Source organism: Bactrocera dorsalis, chromosome 2 (genome assembly GCF_023373825.1).
Source record: "Bactrocera dorsalis isolate Fly_Bdor chromosome 2, ASM2337382v1, whole genome shotgun sequence".
Lineage (NCBI taxonomy): Eukaryota > Metazoa > Arthropoda > Insecta > Diptera > Tephritidae > Bactrocera > Bactrocera dorsalis.
The window spans coordinates 92,009,617-92,017,717 of NC_064304.1; positions in this window are offsets into that span (position 1 = coordinate 92,009,617).

Consider the following 8,101-nt stretch of genomic DNA (forward strand, 5'->3'; position numbering starts at 1 on the left):
CTTGCTAATACTGGTTTCTGATTTTTTGTGTTGTAGTCATGACGTGTAGGGGTCAAATCCCTACCATTTGCTAAAATTACAAAAATACCTCTACGTGAAGGAAAATTTTTGAACTCAGATTCGTAATCAGGACATCTCAAATACCCCACAGATCTCTTAGCACATAATTTGCAAATTTTTCGGTCAGATTTGTTTAGTAGTGTAATTATTTAATCTGCAATTGAAATACGCAAATCTTGAAAAGTTATGTTCCACTTCTTTAACATGCCTGAAAAATACGTTTTCCGGAGAATACAGTCGTACATAGTATCACAACGCCGTTTCCTTTCCAAAAATAAAAACCGAAACACCGACCAATATTGCTCTGTTTCCACTTTTGGAAATTTTGGGGACACAACCTTAGTCCGTTTTTGAGGTTTCTACGATTGTATGGTGACAATTTCTAACATTCTTGAGCCGCCGTAATGACTATGTAGTATGACCGATACAATATTTTTGATTCTAACTGTAACTATTAACCTTTCTTAACAATTTCTTGGAATCCAATTTATAGGCTTGACAGACGGCAGCGTTAATCCGGATTAACTGCGCACTTAATCAGATCCAAATTTGTAGGTGACAGACGGCAGCTATGCGAGTTTGAAACTCTCGTGAACAGCTGATTGCCATTTTAATCACATTTTCAATGTGAATGGATAGAAGATAAACATTGCGGTTGTTAGCCGACCAAATTTTACAAAACCATTATTTATAAGAAAAACATATCGACACGTTATTTTTAAAACTGCATCGTAACATAAAATCCTAACATAAAACTTCTTGTTTTATTTTTCAAAATTTGAAAAACAGCTGTCAGTGTTGCTTGTTTTCATTCACAATAGATTAAAATTTTCCAGATTTAATAAAAGTTAGCAACGGAGTTATCTTCTTCCCGAATTAATGCAGTTAATCCGGATTAACGCTGCCGTCTGTCAATGCTGTAAGAAACATCTCTCCACACTATAGCTTAATAAGACTTTTAGAAACGTGATATAACTCAGATTATTATAGTCTTTATGTGGTACATAGAACTCACACGGAGGCATCTTCGAATAACAGAATTATACAAAACACATTGAAAACATTACGAAGACGGCCCCTCGACCGCATTGTTAATTAAAATTCCTGGTATGAGCAAGTACTCATTAACTGAGTTGTTAGACCCTTAAATTGTATAAAAAATCAGATTAGAAGATTCGTTTTAAAATGAAATACGGTAAAAGTACTAATGCTTATTACATGTAACCTCCAGAAATACGTTGGCAATGAAATCTTCGAAAGAAATCATAAGAAACTCCTTGTCACCTTGAGCGATTCTTTGCAAGAGTATATTCAAACATTTCTAAAGCGGTCTTATAAGTTCCGATAGGGTCAATCCGCTTGCACTTTTTTCAAGTTTTGGGATTCGTTGGAATTTGAAAGTCTACCATGAGATTTTCGAAAACAGATAAGTTGAGTTCCAGCTCCTTTTTATAAGTTCCTATAGATCACTAAATTAATTGATCGGTCTTTTCAAGTGAAGTTATATCAATTATACATACTTTCTTCAACAATTTCGTGCGATTCATTAATTTTCACCAAGTTTTTCACAAAATATAATTATTGGGTACTAAGTACTTTCTTTAACTTTCGAACGCACTTAAAATTACAAGAGAAATAAGTAAATAAACGGGCATGGCATGAGTTTTTATAAACTCTCCGCCCCTTGCATTTACATTTGTCATACGTCAGCCATAAGTTTGTGTGTTTGTCACGCGTTAATGCGTGATTAAGCTTTGTAAACACTTACCTATACATACAAACATAAATATAAGCACATATATATCAATTATCGATGTTTTGAGTTATGTGCCAGTGACTTTCACCCGAAAATGTCATTCGATCCAACGCAGAAGACACAACACGCACCAATCCGCGGACGAACAAACCAACCTGACAGCGCGACTAGTAAGGAGAAGGGAGAGCGCGAGAACAACCAAACAACTTGTTGCTTTGCGACACCGTCGTCAGTGAAACCATAAAATTGTTGCCCATCAATAAAACTACACAAAAATCAAATGTTGCAATTACACCACAAAAACAACAACACATGAGAAAGTGTTTATATGTAGTGAGTGTAAAAAGAAAGCAAAACATAAATAATATAGAAATTGATAATGATAGTCCGTATCGCTAACAGTTACACGCATTTCAGTGTTAACGGTAAAGTGGGTGGACACGAAATGCATTGGGTGGACAATAGTTAAAGCGTATGTCATGATGTTTGGTTGTTGTTGTTGTTGTTGTTTGTGTGCATTTGAAGCGTGTTCGCTTTGACTTTTAAATTCACGTGTTCAATTATGTGAGAATTTGTGAGTATGCAATTTTTCTCTCATTTTTAGGCTTTTCAAAGTCGGGTAGCATCCTTAATGTTGCTAGTTATAGAGCGACAATCCGGTCAACATAACTGAAATTTAGTCGGAACGGTCCGGTTGAAATCTAAATTTCCATAAATTTTAATAAATTTTCCCCAATGCAAATAAATTTGAGAGAATAGTGCGAGTGTCTCTCTCCCCAAAATAAGTCTAAAGGTTTTAAGCCATCGAATATAATTTCATTAAAATGTAAGAGGAATCGTCGTGGCTAATCAGTTTAAGCTTTTTCTAACGGAATTGACTAAAAAGTAGACTTTAAGAGCAATTATTGCCCCTTAGTGCAAAAGAAATATGACTCTGTCTGGAAAGGAGGCAAATTTTACCCAACTATCATTATCAAGTGTTCTAGGAATCTTATTGTAATTATAACTCTTCGCAGGCTGCATCAAATTGTGGTTAGCTTGTTAATAGCAGAAGTCGCGTCTAATCAGCTCTTTTACTAAGTGTTCTAGTACTCTATAGGAATTATTTTTGTATTTTTTGAGAAAGTTTAGTTTCAAAGTTGGCTTGAAATATTATCTCTACAATCTTCACGTATTCATATCCCTGCCTAAAATTATGCAATGTAAATTCTGATAGTATGTATAGATTATAGAAACTGTCTCCCAATTTTTTTTAGAGAGATAAGGTTAACTTGAAGCTGCTGAAGCTCGTATCAACCGTTATTAGAAGTTATTCATACTAACTGTGAAAGCTCATTGGGGAACTTACTATATATGACACATACTATTATATCACGTTTACTATGTTGTAAAGATGTAGCTGCAATATTAAATACAACAACAGCAATAACAAAGCGTTCAATTGACAGGTATACAATTGAAGCGCCAAGCACCTAACACTTGCGCTACCGCAGAGAGTCTCAATAATTATATGTATAGTAATGGCTTGAGCTGAGTCTGAGAAAAAACAACAAAAGCAGCAACAACAATTATATCATGCAACAGCATACATAAGTTTGAAATTAGCCAGCAGGCGCGACAGCCAAGCAAATGAGAGTGGAAATGTTGTGATGGATTCGCTGGCGATGACCGCTTGCTGCCTGCATTTTGTTTCTAGTTCGTTTTCTGTTTCTTTTTAGTTGCTCGCTGCCACAGTGGCTTTTATTAAAATACTATACACTCTATTGACACAGTGTGTCAGATCTGTATTGATATATGTAGATATTATTAGAAAAATTATCGAAATGCGAATGTAGATTGTTCCCACAACAGAAGTGTTCATTTAACCAGAACAAACTAAGATTTAAAACTGCCTGGGATTGGAAATATTTTATGGCGCTACTGCAACAACAAATCATAAAATTACTTCAACTTGGTGACAGTCTAAATGAATGCTTGTTTTCGAAATATAAAAATTTTCACTATTAAAAAGTTTTGTATTCTACGATAGACCCCATCTTTTGTCTAAAAAAAATTTAAAATATGATTGGTGCCACGTTGTGCGGCATGTAGGGCTCATCCCGCATAGAAAATTAATGGAAAAATGTACTTTTAGTCTAGATGTCAGCGCTGATTGATTGTTGTACTGGCTAATTATGTTTATTAAGTATGTTGCATGTATATAAATATTTCTTTATACCATTTTTATATACCACTATGTTTGCGTGCGCTTTTAACACGCTAACACGTTTAAAATGTTATTGATGTTGCTTTTGTATTTTTTATGCTCACTGGTATTTAAACAATTCGCTTGGTTGAAGGTGTCACATGAAAAGTTCACCGTGACGTATACGCAACCTTCATTAAATGCCACGTTATGTGCAACATTATTGTGTTTGTTGTTGTTGCTACATAAATATGCACTTCTGTACCAGCAGTTACACTCGTTTACCTCTGGTAATTGTTAAGCGCTTGTTTCGAGCTTCTCAAGCCGCCGGCATGAAATTTCCGATTACTTGAATAACTGCCCACTGCAACACGATACTTTTAAGTATACTCTGACCAATGATAATAATTAGCTTTGGACTCACTGTTAGTGGGTTGGCTGACCTGCTCATATACAAAATTTCATACTTATGTATGTACAATATGTATAAAGGGTAAAGGCAGTACTGATGGTGTTGTTAAATGACAAAGAAAAGTGCAGGTCCGAGAGAAAAAAGGGAGAAAAAATATGACTTTGAACAAATTTAAGAAACGCAAGTAGGAGCCAAGAAGGAGGGGGTAGGTAGGTCATCCTAGCAAAAATAGCTTCAAGGTATTTCTGTCTCAAAGCTGAATTTTTTATGAATATAAAGTGCCGTAAGACCTCCTTCTTCTTCGTCTTCTTCTTTACTAGCGTAGACGCCGCTTACGCGGTTATAGCCGTTGCTTACAATAGAGCACCAGTCATTTCTTCTTTTCGCTATTTGGCGCCAATTCGAGATATCAAGTACAGACAGGTCCTTCTCCATCTGGTTTCTCCAACGAAGTGGAGGTCTTTCTCTTCCTCTGCTTCCCCCGGCGGGTACTGCGTCGAATACTTTCAGAGCTGGAGTGTCTTCGTTCATTCGGATGCGATATTCGCCGTTGCCGAGTTTGGTGTTTGTTCGTCGAGAGAGGACTTTACTTCTCAATTGTCTACATAGTCCGAAGTAACACCTGTTGGCAAGAGTTTTTCTGTGTTGGATTTCGAGGTTGACATTGTTGTTGCTGTTAATGCGACGGCTGTTTGTTTGATGACGAGATAATGGGTCTTGTCCTCATTCACAACCAAACCCTTAACCATACGCTTCGGAGAAGCAGAACTAACGGCGCAGTCGTTGAAGCCAATGATATCAATATCAGCAGCTGTACACTCTTATAAAAGATTGTGCCTACTCCTTTATTTAGTTCTGCAGCTTGTATTACTTTCTCCAGCAATAGATTGAGAAGTCACACGATTGGGAGTCTCTTGTCCGAAACCTCACTTGGGATTGAACGGCTCGGAGAGGTCCTTACCGATCCTGCGGATCTTTTTGTCTTGCTCAACTTTATCCGAAGTTGTTGTTTCTTTTTCATTGGGAGTGGTTTCTACGTGACGGGTTCTAAGCCCAGCGCACAACCTCGCTGGGCGAATAGTATATACATTTATATAGCGAGTCGCTTGTTTCAAGATCGACGAATTTCCTAATTTTTTAATCGTAGCACAATGCTGAAATATCTCCCAATATTAAACAAAAGTTTTTAGTACGGCTAAGAGATTAAACTGATTCGTAACTGTCCCCACTCAAACAATCATTACTGCCTTCACCTAAAACTAATTGAATTCTAACGCTTTTGATTACGAACTAATTACGTAAAGATTGCAGCAAGTACACAATGTGGTGCAATTATAAAAAGACCGAGGCAACCTTTGCTATTTTTAAAAATCGGCTTAACAGAGCTATTTTACGTTATTTAACCATGTATTAAATACCTGTAAACTTTTGTGTAACAACAAGTTAGCCGTATTGTTTACAATCCTTAGAAAACTAGACAACAAAAACAGAGGAAACACAAATAACTACCTTCAGTCAACAAAACAGACATCAAGGTAAACATTTAGGTATGTTTCTAACAATATAAACATGTGTAGGTTAACTGGTGTCAATCGATACAAAAACAAAAATGGGTGCACAGTTCACACCGGTGTCATCGTGACATTGTCTGTTGCAACAATTTGCTGATGCCGCAATTACTACCTAAATACTTACATATGTATGTATTTGTTTTGTAGAAGCATCAATCGGTAATCGGTGTAAACATATAATCCCTGTAGGAACTAAATTGGTTTGCGTCCTAGTCGGAAAGATGTTTTATTTTAACTGGCTTTTGCAGTTAAAAACCACCTAACTGATTACATTATTTAGATCGGATTACTTAGAATACAGCTGCCATGAAAACTGAACTATCAAATGCATGCCTTTGTTTGGAAAATTTTTATTTGTCGAGATATTTTCATCAAATTTGGCATGCATGCAAAGGACTCACTATAATCTTCGAATATATTTTCTAGATCAGACCACTATATAATATAACTGCCATACAAAGTGACCGAACAAAATTAAGTTCTTTTATGAAAATTTCTTTATTTATGAAAGGTATTCTAGCTCCGGTGTAGCCGAAGTTAACGTTTTCTCTTGTTTTAAAATCGATTTTGGTTTTCCGATCCTAATAGTAAACCAATAAGTAATTATTGGCATTTCATACTCAACATCAGAAAGTACTTAGTATCATTTCATTCTTAGTATCCTAGTTATACCCTCAAAACCTTATATTATAAATGATACTTCCCGTGGTATAGTAAGTTCGCACACCGCTCCTTTTTCTACAGGGCATTAAATATACCATCGTTGATGTGAGCAGTTAACGTTCATGCAACGTGGTTACCTCAAATGCGCCATTAATCTCATCGGGCAATTTTATGTGATGACAAAGCAATTTACCACTTAACTTGACTCGCCTCAACTTGTCTCGACGACTTAACATGGCTTTGCCTCAACGCGACTCTGGACTTGCATTGTTTATTGTTTGGGCGTCTGTTAGTTTGTTTCGCGTTTGTTGGGTCTTCGGTGGGACTTTTGCTTGTCGCTACCGCGCTCCACCATCCGTCGGCCGCCAAAATGTGCGCATGAGTTGCATTTAATTGCATGTTTTTGCTTTTAATTTCACTTTGTGGCAGCCACTTACTCGTTGTTGCCTGTACGCGTACATAGTTATGCATAGGTGGCATGCAACTAGCCATACTCAAAGATGCACACAGAGTCGATAGCAGCACATACTCATCGGTGGCTAGAAAAAGTGTGAAAAAGGTGCAATGACTTGACACTTTTCCTGTCGCTTATTATTAGCTACAGTTTTTCTTTCATTTTGTGTTGCACAGATTTTGTTGTAAATATGTGAGTAGCGCATATATATAAACTCGTCATCCATATATACTCTTATTGATGTTAATAAGTGCTTTTGTTTTCTACAAATTACGCTGATATTTCTTCTATTACTTTTACTACCTTTTTTTAGCTGGGTCTCCGTTGCCATTTTTGAAACAGATTTGTTTTCATTTTCGACATTTTTTCGGAGTAATTAGAATTGTGTCAATGACAATGACCTTTGCTTCTTGTTTACCTGAATTTATATCAATCGATCGTTAGCATGTGATGAAGATAATTTTTGAAAGGGTTTGCTGCCATGGCTTAAGGGGTTCATATGCCTTTACTCAAGCAAAAACCGATCTATTTCAATTTTTTTTTCATACAAAAAGTAAAATATTTTAGTCAAACTTTTTATTATTCGAAATATACATATTTCACAAAAGATTTTATGAAATTTTCAAAGCAAAATAAAAATAAATAGGCTCTTTCCACGTCATTTCCGGCAGTCCCTCAGGAAAAAAGTGCCTCCGCATTGACAGCAGAACTTCCTAGAGGATCATCAAAAGTAAAAAAAAATATGTATTTCAATTAAGACAAGCTGGAGCAGCTCATAGTGGACGATTCCTTTCCAATCCCACCAAATACTCAGCATAACCTTTCGAGGTGTCAATGCTGGCTTTGCGACCATTTGCTGAGCTTAACCACGCTTGGACCATGATCTTTTTCGCACATTATTGTCGTATTCGATCCACTTTTCGTCTCCTGTTACCATTCGCCTTAGAAATGTTTCGATTTCATATTGTTTCAGCAAAGAATCGCAGATGTTAATTCGGTC